Source organism: Podarcis liolepis (genome assembly GCF_965112155.1).
Source record: "Podarcis liolepis genome assembly, chromosome: 3".
Lineage (NCBI taxonomy): Eukaryota > Metazoa > Chordata > Lepidosauria > Squamata > Lacertidae > Podarcis > Podarcis liolepis.
Window position 1 is genome coordinate 70784588 of NC_139557.1, and position 20879 is coordinate 70805466.

Here is a 20879-nt window from a genome sequence, read left to right on the forward strand (position 1 = left end):
CAGAGTTATTACTGGTACATTGGCACTGGAGAGTCAGAGTAATAAGTTTAAGATGATCTCTTTCACAGGGCTGACTGGTTGGTAGGAAAACAAAACAGCCCATGAGAATGAGAAAGCTTGCGATATCTTTGCAAGTCAGTCCAGTTAACAGACATCTTAGAATCTGTGTGTGTGCAGGTTAGCAACAATGTCCAGACCTTTTCTTTTCAAAACCACCAGGCAAAGGATGGCCAAGGAATTACTCATGTGACCGGGGCTGGCCCTATTGTTAGGTAGAATGAGGCAGTAGATGCTGGTGTGTGTGTGTGTGTGTGTGTGTGTGTGAGAGAGAGAGAGAGAGAGAGAGAGAGAGAGAGAGAGAGAAGCAGTAGCTCCTGGGCTCTCTAGCCCCCTTCCACTGGAGGTCAGAGCTATGCAACCTGCCCTGCACCCCTTTAGCTAGCCTGCTGCCCTCTGGCGTGGTAGAAGACACTGTCCCATTGCTGAAGTAAGCTTCCTGTCCTGTCAGCTTCTGTATGTGGAACAGGGGATGCACCATCTTGACCTTTGGCTCGGACAGCAAGATGTCTTGGGTGGTTGGGTCAGCCCTACATGTGACCGAAGGAGCTTGTCTTCGTAACTGATAGCAGAGGTGAAAAATCAGTTTGTAACATTTTTATTTACATGCATAAATAACATTTTAAGGGGATACAAGAGTTCAGGTATCACAGAGTTTCTATGTGGACTGAAAGATAACTGCTGCTCCCAGCGGCCTGAGGATCCTTGCAGAGCGCCTAAGTCCCTAGTGAGTGTGTCCTGTGCTTCTGCCTTTGCTTCCTGGAGCTCATGTGTGCTAATGGATTAAGGCCTCCTCAAGTGGATTAGCTGATCAGGGCATTGTGCTCTGCCTCCGAATGCTTCTCAAGCATGCTCCAGTTTTGCTTCCTGTCTGCGGCTACGTGTTTTTTGAAAAGAAGACCTCGCCAAACAGAGAATCATAGAATTGTAGAGTTGGAAGGGTCCACAAGGGTCATCTAGTCCAAGCCCTTGCAATGCTGGAATCTTTTGCCCAACATGGGGTTCAAACCCACAACCCTGAGATGAAGAGTCACATGCTTTACTAACTGAGCTAAGAGCTATAGCATGAGTTGGATCAGCTCACATTTCAACATGGCGATGGAATATTGGCTACATAACATTACAAGAAACAAAAGGAAAACTCTGGAAAATACCTTTCAGCTACTTCAGCAAATAGCAGCAAAAGTATTAAAAGCACCCCCCCCCAAAAAAAAACTTTCTGAGTTTCCTTTAGGCAAAAATGACTTTGTTCTTGCTTTACAGTAGAGATAAGGAACATGTGGCTCTCCAAATGTTGTTTAACTCCAACCCCCCTGCCCTCAGCCAGGAGACCAACTGCACAGTAGGTAAAACTTTTGCTACCATCTTCCTGCTCTGCCTTGCTACTACTCCTGGCTGAAGGGAGGAGCGATGCTGGACCAATCCCTGGAGGAAGATGCTGGACTCATCTGCAGCTGATTTGCAACAGCTGGCCTGACATCAGACTTTTGGGTGGGCCGGAGAGGTTAAAGGGGCGAAATAGTTATTTGTTTGCTCATTAGTGGGTGTGAATATTTGAGTAAATATTATTATTATTATTATTATTATTATTATTATTATTATTATTATTATTATTTACACAGTGGACGTATTGTTTATGTTTCTTTTCAAAAGTTTTACGCTATATAATATATTAATGTATTATATGATTTTTCTTCCCTTTTCCTTCCCTTATGGTATTATGTATGTGTGTGTGTTTGTATATGTATATTATTGTAAGCTTCTTGGGGACCTATTGGGTTACAAGCGAGTAGTAAGTTTAATAAAACAACAACAATATGGGGGGAGGAGCTTCCAGCAAGATTTAGAACCTGGATTGCCCAAAGCTCATTGGGTAACCTTGGACCAGTTGCTACTTTTAGCCTAACCTACCTCACAGGGTTGTTGTGAAGATGAAATGGGAAATACACTAGATATGCTGCCCTCATCTCTTTGGAAGAAGGGTGGGATATAAATGCAATAAATACTTAGCACATCATTAGCAAGCAGAAAATGCCAAACCTCTGAGTTAAACTAGAGCCCTACTTCATGTAGCCAATTATTTAAGAGGAGTTCCTCATGACATAATTATTATTTTTGTAGACTCAAAGTACCTTTGGGGAGAGGAAGCATCCTTGATTTTGTGTTTATAAGGTACATAGTAATTTTTGTAGTACAAATACTCAGGCCTGACTGAGTATTTGGGCATTATTGACTGAGGAAAGATTAAGCCATACATAAGTTTCTCACTGAAACCAGTGGGACTAAAGTATGCTTAACGGGCACATTTATGTTCTGGATTTTTAAAACAAAATTGCTCTGTATTTGAAGCTAGATGGTCTGGTTGTCTTCTTGCAAGCTTATCTGAGTGTTATGGGAAAAGGGAGCATGTAAATGCTCATGTATATGAAAAGATAACAATTCTGAAACTTTTCCTGTCTTTTAGTGTTAGTATATGCCTGCTTCTTACTGAAGTGGCAAAGCTATGCCTGGATTGGATTGAAAGTGAAGGACTCACAGGGCTGAATAAACCTCTATGTAGACAAAACATCCCTGCACATAAAAAAACTAGAATCTTATGGATAAAGGTTCTACCCTTGGCTTCTTCCTAAAATCTAGTTTTATATGTGCAGGGATTTAATGTTTTTTTGGTATAGCCAGAGCATTCAGTCATGTGTGTCAGCTGCATGCTTTGATACTTTTTCTCTGGCACTCTTCCATCGTCTAGTTAGTAGCTTATTTTAAAAGAAACTTTCTATAGTGGAAGTAGCACAAGCAGTATCAGAATCAGCACCCTCCACCCACAGGTATCTGTTTAAGTTTTCACTGTTGCTATAGGCGATGGCAGCACCTGAAGAGGCACTGGAGCTTGCTGTTTTGACACTACACAAGGAAAAACAAAATGGTGGGCCCCTCTCCCTTGCTGTGCCACCACCATCTATGGCAGTGGCAAAAAAAGAGAGAGGGAAGGTGAAATATACTCGGAGTCCTGTAGTGATTTCATGCTCTTTATTACAGCTTGTAAAACAGTGACTGAATTGCCCCCCAAACCTCAGGCTTTTATATACATTATTTACACAATGAGTCCCGTCTGATTGGCTGATTCTGCTTCCCTCCTGGAGCCTGATTGGTCTTTTCCTGCAGGCCAATCAGTGGTTGCATTCTACAATCCTACCAGCCTAATAGGCTGATTAACTTCTTCCTGGAACCTGAAACATTCTAGGATCCTACTTGCCTATTGTTCTAGGATCCAAGCTTAGTACATAACAGAAAAACAACTTCAGCATGGGCAGAGGCTGCTGGTGCTGTGTTTGGGCTGCTGCCACCTATGACAAAAAAAGGTTTAAAAAATGTTTAAAAGTTGCTGGCCTGCAGAAGGGAGCACCAGGGCAGCAGTCAGTGGTGGTTGCCCACAGAATGTATGTCCCACTGCTGCTCATGTCAGGGAGGCTTCCCATGGACTTTGCAAAGCGCCCCCCTCCAACTGGGAGTCAAACTGAAGTGGCACAGCTTGGACATAGGTCTGGCACCTCAGTGAGAACTTAACTTTAAAGAGAGCCTGTTCTCATGACGGTCAGATGCTTATGGGAAGCCCCAAAGCAGAACACAAGGGCAACAGCACTCCCCCCCCCACCTGTGCTCCCCAGAGACCGGCATTCAGAGTTATACAGCCTCTGATCCTGGGGGTAATATATTATTATGCACTACCCAAATTTCTGCCGAGCGACAGCATGAGATCTCAGGGGTTCCAAGCACACCCCCAGGGGTGTGTTGGGAAATCAAGGCACAACAGAGACTAGTGTCTTTAAGAAATATGGTTTATTGTACACGTATTTGGACCTAGGTCTATTTTGGAGAGCGTTTCAGACCATTACGTACACAATTCAAAGTGTTGATGCTGACCTTTAAAGCCCTAAACGGCCTCGGTCCAGTATACCTGAAGGAGCGTCTCCACCCCTATCGTTCTGCCCGGACACTGAGGTCCACTGCTGAAGGCCTTCTGGCGGTTCCCTCACTGTGAGAAGCAAAGCTACAGGGAACCAGGCAGAGGGCCTTCTCAGTAGTGGCACCTGCCCTGTGGAACACCCTCCCATCAGATGTCAAAGAGATAAACAACGACCTGACATTTAGAAGACATCTGAAGGCAACCCTGATTAGAGAAGTTTTTAATGTGTGACATTTTAATGTACCGTATTTTTCACCCTATAGGACACACTTTTCCCCCTCCAAAAATGAAGGGGAAATGTGTGTGCGTTCTATGGGGCGAATGCAGGCTTTCGCTGAAGCCTGGAGAGCAAGAGGGGTCGGTGCGCACCGACCCCTCTCACTCTCCAGGCTTCAGGAAGCTCTGCGCAACCCTCGGGAGACCGGCTCTGAGGGTTGCGCAGAGCTGCCTGCAGTCCCCAGCTCAGCGCAGCGCGGCCATTGGGAGCGGGGCGCTAAGTCCCGCCCCGCTCCGGATGGCGGCGCAGAGCTGCCTGCCGTCCCGGGATCAGCGCAGCTCTGCGCGGCCATCGGGAGCGGGGCACTAAGTCCTGCCCCGCTCCCGATGGCGGCGCAGAGCTGCCTGCCGTCCCGGGATCAGCGCAGCTCTGCGCCGCCATCCGGAGCGGGGCGGGACTTAGCGCCCCGCTCCCGATGGCCGCGCAGAGCTGCCTGCAGTCCCGGGATCAGCGCACCTCTGCCCATCGCCAGCCCCACAAGCTCGGGGGACAGCGGGGAGGCAGAGCATGCCTTCCCACTGTTCCCCGACCTGGTTCTTCCAGCCCCGCACCTGGGGGGGAAATAAATTTTTTTTCTTTATTCCCCCCCCAAAAAAACTAGGTGTGTCCTATGGGCCGGAGCGTCCTATGGGGCGCAAAATACGGTAGTTTTAATCTGTGTTGGAAGCCGCCAAGAATGGCTGGGGAAACCCAGCCAGACGGGCAGGGTACAAATGATTAATAATAATAATAATAATAATAATAATAATAATAAAAAAAAAAAAAATAAATTATTATTATTATTATTATTACCACCTCAAGAGGGGCTTGTTCTTCACAGCAGTGCAGCATCAGAGTCCAAGGCATCCTGCACGCCATCTCTGTGCCTCTGTCCCAGCCTGCCAAGATGGTTCTGCTCCACATGGTGTCTTCTTGGGTTCTGGCTCCACCCCTCTCCTTCCCAAAGACCCTTGCCAGAAAAGCCAAAGCCTCGTGTAAAATGGGACTTTCCCCATATAGGCACAGGCAGCTCCCCCAGTTTTCCTGCGTCATGGAAACTGAACTCCAAAATCTTTCTCTGTCCATGGTAACCATGCGAACTCCCCACTATGTCCACCAGCAGAGAATCTCCTGCCCTGGTTATGGTTTTCATTAATGACTTGCTCCCAGCACTTTTTGTCATTACTAACAACTTCTATTCCAGGTGAGGTCGTGGCCTGGCATCTTCTCTTCAGAACTCCAAATATTATCTAAATTCTACCATTTATTAATTTCTAACATTCACTGACTCTAGCAATTATGGGTGCCCTTGCACCTCCAAACTATCTTACCCTAGATCTGTAACAATATGTTGACCACAACTAGCAACCACCGAAAGGCTCATCCTATCTGAAAATTATGGCCAGTCTTTATAATGACAATCCAGATGTCTTTGGAATTAATTAGTATATGCTCAGATGGGGGGATAATTTGGGTTAAACAAGTATGGAACATGTGTATGTTGTATAAAGGAGGCAGCCATTAGCAAGGATAAAATTGCTTTAATATCTTCTGTAGTGAAATATAATTAATTTGCTTATAAAAACAACTCTTTAAGCACAGGAGCCCTCTAATTAAAACAAAGCAAATGGTGGATGTTTTAAATGTAGCTCATGTCTGGACTAGGGCATTCATTCTTGCTGCAGAAGAAAGAACCACAACATCCTGAGTCCAGGGTTAAGAGCTACAGCAAGCGTTCACACTCGGCAGCATGAGTAATTAGAAAACCATTTCACTCCATGGTAATAATACAGAGAGTGCTTTGTACTGTGTAATTGTTGAGAGGAGCTGTATCAAGTTATGCAATTGAAAGCACTACCGCAATGCTAAGAAAAATTTCTGTGGTATTGGATAGAAACTAAAAAATCCACCGTTGGGCAATACCCTAATTCGGACCAACCTAAGTGTTGCAAATAGAGCACAAGCTTCTGAGTTCTCCAGAACTCTTATTCAGGTGAGATGTTACATAATGTAGAGGTCTGCAAGATGAGGATCTTTTAATAAAAGAATAGACTGCATCTTGAAACTGCTGAGTTCCGTGAACTAAGACTGTGTACACATCACCACAGCAAAGCTGTTTTTCCCTTGGTCCATTTCAAATGGAATTTGCACTCTGCTGTACACATCATCTTTGTCTGATGTGCACCGAAGTTGCCCACCCTGTCTCTGCCCCTGGAAATCCTCTTTGTGCTGCAGTACAGGTGCATGCGTACAGGTGTTTATTTGGCATTTCAAATGTGCACACCCAGGATCCACTGCACATTGAGTATGCCCATGGTCAGGGGCGTGGGAAGGGGAGGCAGTGGGGGTGGTCCGCCCCAGGTGCCCTCACTGAGGGTGGGTGCCATTTGGCGCGACTCCCAAGCATACCCTGAGCTGTCGGGGTAAGGGGGGAGCTGCCCTGCTTTGCCGGTGGCAGTCTTCCCTTCATTTTGACAACTTGGGGGAGGCTTGGGAGTTGCGGGTGGGTGGCGCGCTGAATGTCTGCCAGGGCGGCTCACTCCGCCCCCATGGGCAACTCGTCGCTCCGGACACCCAAGTGGCTCTCCCGCGCCAGGGAGGGCACCCTCTGCGCCATGCCCCCCTTGGGAGCGCACCCGCCCTGGGCAGCGCAGGTATATGCTCCATTGCCGCCTACAGTTCTGAAGTCTGATCAAAGCTGGCTTGAGAGAAAGAAAGCACATCAAAACATAGTGTTTCAGAATAAACTAGGTGTAGACAAAGAGAGCAAATCCAACCCTCTGGCTATCAGCAGCAGCACTTAATGGAATAGAGTAGGGCAAGGGCAGGGAAAATGCCTTTTTTCTGCACTACAGTGGTACCTTGGGTTACAGTCGCTTCAGGTTACAGGCTCCGCTAACCCAGAAATAGTACCTTGGGTTAAGAACTTTACCTCAGGATGAGAACAGAAATCAAGCGGCGGCAGGGGGAGGTCCCATTAGCTAAAGTGGTACCTCAGGTTAAGAACAGTTTCAGGTTAAGAACGGACCTCCAGAACAAATTAAGTTCTTAACCCAAGGTACCACTGTATCTCCTATGCTGGTGCAGCAAAGAGACCCAGACTGAGCCCACTGTTGTCAAGTAATGTCAGCATAGCTGGTTTAGGATCCAGCAGATCCCTGCAGTAGAGCCAAGCAGGGCTGGCCAGAAGGGGATACTTTTGTCTCCTCTAAGCCCCCTCCAGCCAGGCAGAAGAGAAACGTGACAGTGAGCAAAATGATGTCAACAGTCAGCCTGATCCTTTTTCGGTTGCCTTCCACTCAGCAGAATGGAGGAATGTAACAGATTGCTGCAGTGAAAAATGTTACGTAGAAACGGGCACATTGTCACCATGGGAGTCCAACATTTGTTCCTCAACAAGAGATCCCAGTTGCAGATAATTAACTTTTGATACTGTGAGTAAGAGTCCAGGAATACACCTACTCTAAAGAGATCCTCTTTGTTGTGTAGTACTATATGCAGGCTAAAATTAGGCTTGGTGCAAGCAAGGGTAGCGCCACCGAAACAGGAGTTACAACATGCAGTTTTGTGGGCCTCCTCCCTTAACCTAGTAGAGAGGCCTGTGTGATCCAATTTCCCTGAAGATGTTCTCACAGGACGTCAAATGAGACTTCCCAAAAGTGATAACATCTTGAGAACAAATTAACCAGGAATGTAAGGGTCACATAGTTCATCCCTGAAAGATGCGTTTTGATCCAACTAAAAAATAATACATGAGGAACCACTAGGGGAGAATGGATTCTTTCTATTTTATGTATTTCTTATTTCTTATTTGTACTTCTAGCCTGCCCCTCACTAAATAGTATCATAACCTCTTACAAAAATATCACAATCAAGATAAAGGCAATGAGCAAATAAAATAAAAATAAACTGACCAGAAATCTCAGGAACCAAGAAGACCAAAGCTTTACTAAAGAATGGGAAAAATCTGGGAGACCACTGTAAGCAGATGAGCCACAAGCAGCACGGAATGAAAGGTGAACAGTAACAAATTCTGCATGTTGGTAGCAGATGTGCAGCATTGCATGCACAGCAAGAGGACTGCCCAGTCCTAGGCAAGAGCTTCAGGGAGTGCCTGAACACAAAACCACTTTGCAAAAAGACACTATGCAAATTGGCAGGAAAGCAAAGCAAAGCAAAACCTAAACATCCACCATCCAAATATGCATACAGTGGTAGGGCAGTTCCAAGACACAGGATGCTTGCAGATGACCTGTTTATTGAGCATTCATTCTCACTTGTTTGCAGCGAGATTAGATGACACTGGCTATTCCATGAGCATTCATTCTGATTTGTGTGCAAGTTAGATGATGTTACACCAAAGCAAGTGTTCTCCCACACTACACAGTATCCTTCTCCTTTACTTTTCTTATCGCAAAGAGACCGATATTTTGGGAAAGCGGATTTGTTGTGCAATACCTCCCAAGCCATTGAAATTTGAATATGCCAACATGTGATTGAGCCACACCCCAAAACAGCGACAGTGTGGAAACACCCTCAGATGCAATGTTACTCCTAGCCAAAATATTGAAGAAGGATTTTGGAACAGAGGAAGTATTCCCCTCCCTATTCTCTTTTTCCTTTTGTGATGTGTTATTAGATTGCAAGACTGAGAGAAGAGACTTGTGCTATTTTTTATTGATTTGCAAGTTGCCCTGGGAGCTTTTCTGGCTAAAGAGTAGGGTACAAATACTTTGAATGAATGAAAAGTCCCCAAGAAAAACGAATAAATATTGGCATTGCAGCAAAGGTAAACATCATTGAGAGACAATACAAGAGAACAGCCTGGGACACAAGACTAGTATCACCTGGATCAACAGAATAGGATATGGGAGCCACCCATATTGGATGACAGGAAAGTGTGCATTCCAATGTAGGTACAAAAAAAGATGCTAGCCTCCAGTCTCTATGTGGCAGGAGCATTAGCTATGCCAGTATTGGGGACTGAAAACCCTACAGACACTAAACCTGATAAAGATCTTAATGGCAGTTGAATTTCTTGACTTGCTGGAAGGCACAGGATGTTTGCCAGGATACTCTGAGGTCAAGCAAGTTATGCCACACAGAACTTGTGCCATGGTGATTGCCTCTACTAACCAAACCATAGGAGATGAAGGAAGTTCAGGTCACAGAGCAACAGTTGCATAACTGAGGAGGTGGTGACAGAAAACTGCTAGAGCTATATGGAGCTGATATTCTTAACACACAAACAGAGCAATAATGGTGGAAAAGTGCGATCTTACCCATGCTCAATGACCTCAGTCACGAATTGGCAGCAGCAAGTACACAGTATTTAGCATGCTAGAAGCTCATCTGAGATCATGACAAGTCAATCATGGTGGAAACAATAGCAAACTCAGTACTTTTGACACCCTGTTCAGAAGGTGGTGGTTGAAGAGACTGTCCTTTGACATATCATCCATGCTGGAGATCTTTCAAATAAATATCTGCAATTGTAGCTCTCCCACAAATATAAATATGACCTGAGTTGTATTAGGGACATTGCTTGAGGACGGGAATATTTAATCTTCCCCACTGCAGCTTTTTCCAGGTTCAAATTGTCCCTGAACCTATTCTCTCTCTCAAGGTGTGTGGTGTTTTTTTTATTGGTCCTGCTCCTGTGCCACAGCATGCAGAGATTAAGCAGCTGAAGATTTCCCCTACAGTGAAGTGAAACACTTCATGCTGAATTTCCGTAACAGGCTGCTGATAAAGGCACAGGAGCAGGGCCAGTTAAGAAGTTGGCAACTGCAAAATTATCACTGTGGCTACAGCATGTCTTGTACTTAAGGAAGTTGGGCCAGGTAATTCTATATGCTCTGCAGCTCCTTACATAAGCAGCCACTTGGACTTTCACAGCAGTGTTTCAGAATCATTCAAAACCCCAATTACATGGTGAGGGGAAGGACAGGGGAAAAGACAGTGTGCAGGTACCTTCTCACCAGGAAACAGAAAGCTATGAGGTAATCTAAAACAGACGGTTTACTCACTGCCTCCTTAAGACGCACCCAATCTGAGGTACACAGCTGTGGCAATTGGAGGAACTAGCTATGATTCATAGCAGGAAAGGTAAACAGAAAGGCTCAGTGGAGTGTTGGCTAGCAACTCCTGTCTAAACTTTGTTAGATCATATTCTGGAAGCCTACTCTGGCAATTATTCCTGCACATTAATGATATATTTTTAAAAGGCACTTTTGGTTCATGAAATGTGTGCTTTGTCAGAAGCTGCCTTGAGCAGAGCTGCCAACTTTTTAAGGGTGTGTGTGTTAACTTGTGGCCCTCCAGATGTTGTTGGACTACAACACTCCGCATCCTTGATCTTTGGCTCATGTTAGCTGAGGTTGATGGGATTTGAAACTCAACTACTGTACATGTATTGCATATCCTTTAGCTCAGCAGTAGCCAAGATGTTGGACTACAGTTCCCATGAGCCTCAACCAGAATGGCCAAATGGTCAGGGCTGATGGGCACTGAAGTCAAATGACAGTGGCTACTCCCCATTCTGGGACGTGGGTGGCGCTGTGGGTTAAACCATAGAGCCTAAGACTTGCCGATCAGAAGGTTGATGGTTCGAATCCCCACGACGGGGTGAGTGTCCGTTGCTCGGTCCCTGCTCCTGCCAACCTAGCAATTCGAAAGCACATCAAAGTGCAAGAAGATAAATAGGTACCACTGCGGCGGGAAAGTAAACGGTGTTTCCGTGTGCTGCTCTGGTTTGCCAGAAGTGGCTTAGTCATGCCGGCCATATGACCTGGAAGCTGTATGCCGGCTCCCTAGGCGAACAAAGTGAGATGAGTGCCGCAACCCCAGAGTCGGTCACGACTGGACCTAATGGTCAGGGGTCCCTTTACCTTTACCCCCCATTCTAGCTGTTCTATTAACAGCAGTTTTATCTACAGCGATTAACTTGTTTCACGCTGTTCCATAAAGGTTGCATCCAATGACTTCTGCGTATCAAAGCTCTCTTAGGCACATAGGCCAAGCTGGCAGTTTTCTGGCCAGCCTGTCAATTCAATTTGTACATGTGTTGACAGATTACGTAGGAAGAGATTAATAAATGCAATAAATGTGAAGGGAAGTGGAAATATATTAATATTCATTAACCTGTACTACTGACATGTTATAAGGGGGTAGTAAGGGGTATAGAGTGTGGCATGCTTGTTTTAAATTTCTGTAATTATTATTATTATTTTGCTATACATTAATAAAAGCTTTTTAAAAAAATGCAACAAATCACCATTATCATCTGGATGTGATCTAAAGTGGGGTGAAAAAAAACAACACCTGGCTTTGTACCGAAGCCATGTCTGCATTAGTCAAAAATTTCCTTACAATTTTTTTGCCTTAGAAGCATGGCTGCAGAGGTGTGGCTCTGGAGGTTGTCATGAAGAATGCTTGCACTTGAGAATTCATCACCACATCCGTGCCATAAACAAGACCCATTGAACCATTTCCCTACATGTCTCATGTAACCCAATCCACCAGCTCCCTCCAGCTTGACTGTGTAGCCCAAGAAAGGGATTATGAACAAGGAGCATGCGATGAGTAATATTTAAAGAAACAAACTTCCATCAGCCCGAACCTATGCCATAAGGAGGGTTTAACATGGGGAGCTGCCTACGTTTGACTCTGACCATCTACTCCAGTACTGTCAACACAGGCGGTGGTTCTCTAAAGTTTCAGAGGGGCCTTTCCCAGTCCTACTTGGGAGATGCCAAGGACTGTATTTGGGACCTTTTATATGCAAAGCAAGTGCCATAAATCTGAGCTAGAACACTGTGTGCCAGTTGATTGTAGGATGATGTAGAGGAATTCACCTCCATGTGCATTTATGGCAGTGACTGCTCGCTTTGTATTTAATCAGCAATACAGTATTGTGGCACAGAGCATAAAAACCTGATTTCTTCCTATAGAGTCCATCGTATAATTATCATGCATGAGAGAAAGGTGAAGGAGGAAAAAACAGAAGATGGGCCAGGGGAAGAATCAGAAGAGGTTACAGAAAAAGTGGAGCTCTCCGGTAGAATTCAAATGGAGCTGGCAATAGAGACATAGCTACCCTTGTCTGTAATTATTGCTGTTCCGAGTACCCATCTATAAAGCAGGGCCCAGAGTACAAATATTTTTTCTCTCGGCACGAATATGGATGAAATATCTATTTCGCAGTCTCACTTTTGAGATTTCCCCCCCTCACTGTGAGGTTATACGCTTCATGGAGGCAGGGGTGTAGCCAGGATTTTTGTTATGGGGGGGCAGAACCTCAGATTTGTATCGATTTTGATTGATTTAAGAAGGGAGGCAGCTGCCCCTCGTCGCTACACCCATGGATAGAGGCAGCATTTGTTGCCACCACCAGAACTATGTGGCTAGCTGAATTTGCCCTACAGATGGCTGTTGAAACATTAAACAAGAACTATTATTATTATTATTATTATTATTATTATTATTATTATTATTATTATCGAAAACCTAGTCAGCCGCCCCCATCGCAAGTGCCTGCTCTTGCCCGCGGGCCCCGCGAGTCCTAATGGCATAACTTCCACGCCACGTGGCGGAGGCCGCAGAGCAGCAACTGCTCCTCCGCCAGGAAGCGCCGGGCGGTCTCGCTGGGAGGCTCAGCCAGAGAAGCTGCGCGCCGGCGAAGCGGAGGCAGCAACTTCCGCCTCCTGCTGGATCGCCGCCCAGCCGCCCAGCCTAGTTTCGCTCTCCCGGGGAAAGGGAGGGCGGTGGAACTTTGCCCTGGGTGCGATTGTGGCGTCACAAAGGCCCGGCGGCCAATGAGCGCGGGAGGTGAAAATAGCGCCCTATAAGTAGCAGGGCGTTGCAACGGGCCGAGAAGACGTGCCAAGAGGCTACGCAGGTGCCTCTCCCTTACCTGCGGCTTCTCGTCCTTCGGCCTGGAAAGCCGCCTGCACGTTCTTTGCATTGTATCCGTATATTAAAAGTGAGGCGTCGAGAACGCGAAGTTTTCTGCCCTCGGCCGTTATCGTTACCGCTTTGTGGCTTGGCGCAGGGTACACTTCTGGATTTTGACAAGTTAGGATCCCCTCCCCCCTTTCGCTGTTTGTAGCTGTCATAAGCGCGAGTACCTTTCTCCACAGCTTGGTTAAAAATGGACTAATCGGCGGGCATCACGGCAGCTCACTGTTGCACTGCTTTGTGCGCCTCTGTGGGTTCGAGGTGACGGCTGTAGCGGAGGTGCTTGGCATCTGGGACATCCCAGGTTGAGTCCCTGGCACCTGCAGGTTGAGCTGGGAAGAAACACTGGAGATTATGAAGCCCTGGAAAGCCCCTTCCAGGCTGAGCTAATGGACCAGTAGGGTTTCTGTATTCCTTCCTTCCCGGTGCTTTTCCCCGCCTGTATGTTCTTTATTTAGGGACACCGAAAGCTGCCTTATTATGCTTAGTCACACCGTTGATGCGCTATTGTCAACACCCTTTAATTCAGTTCTGTTCATAAGTTTATTGTTCTGTCCAAAGGCCATGGCAAACTTGCAGAAATAGTATCTATAAAATAATATGGAACATACAAAATGTAAGCCAACATCCATGATGTGTGTGAGAGAATTCACCAGAAGCACCAGCAAGCTTAAATCTATCTTAAATTCAGATTGTCAACATGCGGAAACTGCTTTGAGGCTTGTTGTTTTTTAATCAAGCAGGGTATAAATGTTTTGAAATAAAATGAACTCTGACACTTTCACACTGAAATGAGATACAGAGTTGTATTTTCTCCTAATTGTAGATGCTCATGCATTGAGAAGGCCAAAACGATAATGTACAGTTTGCACAGATCTGGAATTACTGCTAGAGGTGGTGTGTGATCACTTCTCTGGTGCAGACTGCCCTAAATAACCATGGTCACACTCACCATACCACTCTGAATGGTAATAGTTTCCCCAGTGAATCCTGGGAATTCTAATTTGTTAAGGGTGCCAAGAGTTGATAGGAGACCCCTCAAAAAGCTACAGTTCCCAGCACCTTTAACAAATTACAGTTCCAAGTATCCTTTGGGGGAAGCCATGACTGTTAAAGTGGTATAAGGGTGCTTTGAATATACGGTGTTTATGTGAATCATAAGTATAATCTGCTTCCCCAACCCTGCACATGCAGGGTGATTTTGACACCAGACTACCTTCAAATATGTAATCTTCACAGTGCATAATGAGGTGGTGCAGCTAGTTTCCTGAACATTTGAATATCTCTTAGGTTTACATGTCACAGCTAAGCAGCAAGTGCAAAAACTAGTAATTATGCCACTAGATAACATCTCCACAAGAGCAAAAAAGCATTGTTACGAGGTTTCTTTTTTTTGGGGGGGGGGAGTGCGGGCGGGTAGGATGTATACCTGAGCCACCTTCCAATTCCTGAATCCAGCAATTATTAAAATCTAAACAAGGATTCAAATTGTTGAAAGAGCCAAGCAAACCAAACCCTGGGTGAGCGCCTGGAATTTTTCATTGCTTTTAAGATTCTGGCGGCATGCAACAACAGCATTGTCCTTTAAGCCTTTGCACTGTAAGATTTCACCAGCTGAAATTATTGGGATTAGGAAGAAATTGACTCCAGATAGGTATGGGACTTATATGAGCCTGAATTTTGTTTTTATCATCTCCACCCTGTGAAGTGGTAACTCCCATTTTGTTTTTTTATACCCAGTCTTGGTGATGCAGAGCAGGAGTTACATTAGGGGAGAGCAGGGGAGGAAGGCGCCCCTTTGGATTTGAAGCAGCACCTGTTTATTCCTATATTTCTGGCCAACTCATCTGTTTTACCCAGTGACTCTGAGTGACTTTTAAGGATAATTAAATGGGATTGTGTGCTGGATTTCCATGTGAAAGGGATAAATTCTTCTATTGAAAAAAGAAAGATGGCTGGTGGCAGTTGTGTTCATAACATTACACTGGGTGTTACTGAGACAACAGTGAATCATAGAGATGGAAGGGAACCCTGAGGGTCATTTAGTCCAACCCCCTGCAATGCAGGAATATGCAGCTGCCCCTTAGGGGGATCAAAAGCTGCTGTTTCACTTGTGTGGCAAAATTCGCAATGGAACTCTGCTTTATGCGGTTCCACAGCTCAAGGATTTTATTTGTTTGAAGAATTAGAAAGAAGAGATTGAATTCTAATGTATTTACATACTAGGCCTGTTAATAGACATCATAACACAGGGCAGACTGAAGAAGAAGAAGAGTTTGGATTTGCTATCCCGCTTTATCACTACCCTAAGGAGTCTCAAAGCGGCTAACATTCTCCTTTCCCTTCCTCCCCCACAACAAACACTCTGTGAGGTGAGTGGGGCTGAGAGACTTCAAAGAAGTGTGACTGGCCCAAGGTCACCCAGCAGCTGCATGTGGAGGAGTGGGGACACGAACCGGGTTCCCCAGATTACGAGACTACCGCTCTTAACCACTACATCACACTGGCTCCCACACTGAAGCTAAGGTGAGCTCAAAACAACAGCAATAATTTTTTAAAAATCATTTGTGACCTAAGTTATGCACATCAGTTGGTCAGTCCACAAAAATGAATTTGCCTTATACCACTGCCACTGCTCTTGATTATTTCAGGCAAACAATTATATTGGCAGTATTCTGCCAGTTTTATTTTCACAAGGATTCACTGTTCTCATGCTTATGAAACACACCCTCTTGTGTGTACAGCGTTCTCCCCTCTCCCCACTGCTTACTTGAAATGTTTATCCTGCTCAAAAGATTAATGCTTTGGTACTCTAACTGTAGGCCAAGTTTCTGGTAGAAGTCCTTCCTTCACTGTTGAGAGGGGCAAACAAGGTGAGACACTGCAGACAATCTCCTGTCTCTAATGTTTTTGCAAATAAGCATCTGAGGGCGGGGGAGAGTTTGGGATGACAGTGTTAGACTGTTCCCTTTTCATGATTCTGGCTACTCTATCCAATTTGTTTTTCAGCACAGTTTCCTCCCTCCCAGCAAAAATTGACTGGCCAGCCAGCCATTCCATATCCACTGACCATGCTCAGGCCTTATTGGGCTATTTAGGGGTCTCCTAAATCCCCACCTAAAGATTTTTCACTAAAGATATAATAAATATGGGAGACATTCCCTAGGGTTGCCACATTTCAAAAAGTTGTCGAGCTTTTTAAGGGAAGACCCCAAAATTGTCGAGCTTTCCTTAAGATACCCATCAAAATTGTTGAGATTTCTTTGGGAACAAACCCAAATTCTTGAGCTCTCCCCAAAATAGTGATTTTAAGCTTTTGGAGCTGCTTCCGCTGCTTTTGTATCGTGTTGCCATACATCCGGGTTCCCCCTGACATTTTGCCAGTTCAGCAAAATGCCCCCCTGACGCCATTTTTACACATGACAACCAGGACATGTCAGGAATTTTCCTGTCATATGGCAAGCCTAGATTTCCAGTCTCTCATAAAAATCTTCTCTCTGCTGCACTTTCTACCTTGTAGCTTCTTCCTGAGCATTCATACAACCTCCACCATCTCCCCCATGCAGTGGTGGCTAGTAATCCCTTGAGCTGGTGGAGCAGTGGTCAGAGCCGCTCATGGGAGATGGAGCCAGGGGTCCACTGGAGGCAGAGTCAAATTATTATGTTTCTTATCCTCCTCCCTTGCAAAAATACAGTAGGCAAGTTAGCAATTCTCAGGCATAAGCATTAGAAGACAAAGGTCGAACATACAGAAATAGGTCAGTGGCAGAGCATGTGCTTTGAATACACAACCACCCATTTTCTAGCTCTGGCATCTCCAGGCAGGTCTGGAAACTAGAGAATTGGAATCTTACTTTATAGGAAGGACCATAGTTCAGTGGTAAAGCACCTGCTCTGTGTGCAGAAGGCCCCAAGTTGAATCTCCAGATAGGACTGGGGAACACCAGCCTGAAACTCTGAAGAGCTGCAGCTAGGCAGTTCAGACTGCACTGAGCTAGATGGGCCAGTAGTTTGTCTCTGAAAAAAAGCACTTCCCTGATGTGACGGTTTGCTCTGGATTTTGGTGTTTGGTTTTACTGTTTTTTTAAAAAGCGATTTGTGTTGGAGTTAAATTGTTGCAAGCCATTTTGAGGTACAAAGATAAGAAAGCAAATATGAAGTAATGTGTAATATTTATTGTGCTACCTGGCAAATGGAGGGGATCCCATGAGAACCCCTCTCCCTTCTCCTTGCTACCTTGTTGTTGGCATCTTTTTGTTTCAAGAGACAATGGAGTGCACCTCTGGGGTGAAGTCAGACTGCTGTGCTGGCAGCACTGAAGTGACCTCCCTGGGGCACAAGCCTGGGCAGAGTGTTGGGAGGTCCTGGGCTGCCCAGATGAGAAGATCCCTCTCTCGGCCTCGCTGACGTGGTCCAAAGGAAAGAAGAGCAATACATTTGGCAGAGCAATACACCAGCTTAGCTGCAGGAGTTGCCGGAAGGAGGTGTGCAAGGCACTATTCAACTGCCTTAGGGACTCCACTCTGGATTTGTGTAGAGTTTCTCCTTGGCCGTTTTTTTTCTCCTGAAGATATCCCACAAGGCAGTGAAGGTTTAGGACCAGAGTTTTCCTTCTCCTAGATGGGCTACCTTCCCAGGTTGACATGTCTCATCTGCCCCCACTTTAGTCTTCTGTTTTTTAAATATCATTTTTATTAAATTTTCTGATTTACAATTTAGAATATTCATTTAAACAACCTTAAAATATCAATGACTTCCCTTCTTCTCTTTCCGTGGTTCATTTCGCATAACATAAATCCCTGCCTATTTTACATGAACTAAACCATTCAGTATTCCATTACTGCATCCATCAAAACTTATTTACACTGTTGAATTTATCTTAATGCTGCCAATGTTTCCAAGTGCACACAATTCCCCCCCCCCATATATTCAATAAACATTTTCCAATCTTATTTAAATGTATGTTCTTCTTGTTCTCTTATTCTGTATGTTAGGTCCGTAAGCTGTGCATATTCCATCAGTTTAAGTTGCTATTCTTCTTTAGTTGGGACCTCGCTCGTTTTCCATTTTGGGGCTAACAAAACATGGGCAGCAGTCATGGCATACATAAATAAATAACCTTTTTTGACACCTGGGAATTTCCGTCTGAATTATTCCCAAGGACTCGTCTGCCCCTCACTTTACAGCACATGCAGAAACTGCTTTCTTGACCGCAAGGCCCACTATTAGTCTCATCTGCTCAATCTGCTGCCTTCACATGTGGGAGAAGTCCCTAACCCACCAAGGGTTTGAGACCCATCAGTTACCCTCACCTGGTTTAGCCGGCCAATCAAATCCATTTCCTAGGGTGTGGCTGAGTGCAGGGTGGGGACCAAAGGTGGACAAACTATGCCAGAAGGAGGAGCACAATGTGTCCCCCACCAGAGGTACTACTTCTCCCCTCATACCCCATACACCCCGTTTATATCATCTAAACTGTATTCAGGAGAATGGAAGTGGGGGGGGGGGGACTTGTTTAATATTGGATTCCTTGCCAGCTAGAACCATTAGCTGATCATAGAACATATGCTATGTAATAAGCCAGATTGGGAAAACACTGTGGGGCTTTTATCGTCAAAGAAAGTTTATACCATAGAACTATCGTCACATTGTGTTTGTTTTTACCTAAGTAATCTGGAAAGTATAGATATGATTATAGAAATACACTGGATTTGCAAACATCAACTCAGTGGAAATGTCCCAATATCAAACAAGTGACCTTCTGAGAAACAAAAATGGACTACAGTTTCCGAAGAAAAACACACAATATTAAACCATTTGCATTAGTTTTACTTCTCAGGGTCTGGTGAGTAGCTGGTTGTATAGCCGTAAAATGGTAATTTTTGGCCTATCTTCATGATTTCTGTGCAGTTATACAATATGGGTTCTGTGCTGGTTTAAAGCCTCGTTGAGAAACATTATAAAGCTAGGGGGTAGGGGGAAAGGAAGAAAATTTCGGCCTAACTAGATATCATGGGGGGACAAGGACACGAGTGCCGCCAACCAGCCTCTCACTTCATGTGTTTCTAGCAATATCTCATAAAAGAAACGTGACATTATGTCATTGTACATAGCAGCATATCCTCATCATTGACTACTGCTTGCAGGGAGTGTGGAAATGCTGGACATGATTCTGTCACATCACACATTCCTTGTGCTCAACACGTCTTGGATGTTGTTGGAGTCAAATTCACATCCATCCCAGCCAGTGTAGTCAATGGTCAGGATGAAGAAAGCAGCATCAAGAGGGCCTCAGATCCCCCATTCCTGGCCTAAAGGGGGTTGTGTGTTTTTTTTTGGGGGGGGGGTGTTTTTATTTTGCTTATGTATTTTGTGTTTTCATATTGCAATTTTATCCTGTGAACCACCCAGAGAGCTGCAGGTACAGGGCGGTATACAACTTTAATAAACAATACATAAAAATAAAAATAAACTGAATACCTCAATTACAAAATGACCACACACTGAAATCAGTATGAAGCCAGTTTGTAATTTGTTGTTCTCTAAGGGGTGCTGTGGTTCATAGGTCTGAAAAGAGAATAATTTAAGAAGCCATGACTACAGAGGTCTCTAGATGCATTGTCTATTGATGGGAATTAGCCACGATGGCTGAATTATTGAGAGTGTTTTAAATTTTTATTTGATGATTAAACTTTTATATTGCAATGCCACTGCGGCTGTAAAGTGTTCTGTATGTCTTATGCTATAAACAGCCCTGGAATTGTGAACTAATAATGGGAAAAAAGACAAAAGGAGGAAATATTGTTCACAGTGATGGCAATGGCAGCTTCTTTGCCAGGGCTAATAGGAGGGAATGAGCAGTGGCGTAGCGTGGATTGTCAGCACCCGGGGCAAGGCAAGTAATTTGCGCCCCCTAACCCGTGGATTTGCGCCCCCTAACCCGTGGATTTCCGCCCCCTAACCCTAACCCCCAGATGTTGCGCCCGGTGCGGCCGGCCCCCCCTGCACCCCCCACACTACGCCACTGGGAATGAGTGTCTGTGTCACAGGTATCTGGCAGGGAGGAAATGGTTAACCTCTCCCCGAGTGCTGTGGTCCTGATCCACATTAAAACAAACACACTTTTGCACCACTACAAAGGATGTTGATGCTTCACATGTAGTTTGATTCTTTGCCCCCTGGAAAATAAATTACACTCTAAATGCAAAAAAAAAAAAAGAAAAAGAAAAAAAAGCCCCTCTTTCCGCTGCTCCAGAAGGAACCAGACCAACAGATTCAAATTACAGGAAGTAAAGGTAAAGGGACCCCTGACCATTAGGTTCAGTCGTGGCCGACTCTGGGTTTGCAGCGCTCATCTCACTTTATTGGCCGAGGGAGCCAGCGTACAGCTTCCAGGTCATGTGGCCAGCACGACTAAGCCGTTTCTGGCAAACCAGAGCAGTGCACGGAAACACCGTTTACCTCCCCGCGGGAGCGGTACCTATTTATCTACTTGCACTGGTGTGCTTTTGAACTGCTAGTTTGGCAGGAGCAGGGACCGAGTAACGGGAGCTCACCCCGTTGCGGGGATTCGAACAGCTGACCTTCTGATTGGCAAGTCCTAGGCTCTGTGGTTTAACCCACAGCGCCACCAGGAAAGCAGAC

The 20879-nt window shown here is 45.2% G+C and overlaps 1 long non-coding RNA gene across 1 annotated transcript; it reads left to right on the top strand.

Annotated features, from left to right (window-relative positions):
• Positions 1 to 13132: 13132 nt before the first annotated feature.
• On the top strand, positions 13133 to 15143 carry LOC310703535. Its single transcript, XR_014524230.1, has 3 exons — positions 13133 to 13243; positions 14840 to 14889; positions 14976 to 15143. It is a non-coding gene; the product is annotated as an uncharacterized lncRNA (long non-coding RNA).
• Positions 15144 to 20879: the final 5736 nt, after the last annotated feature.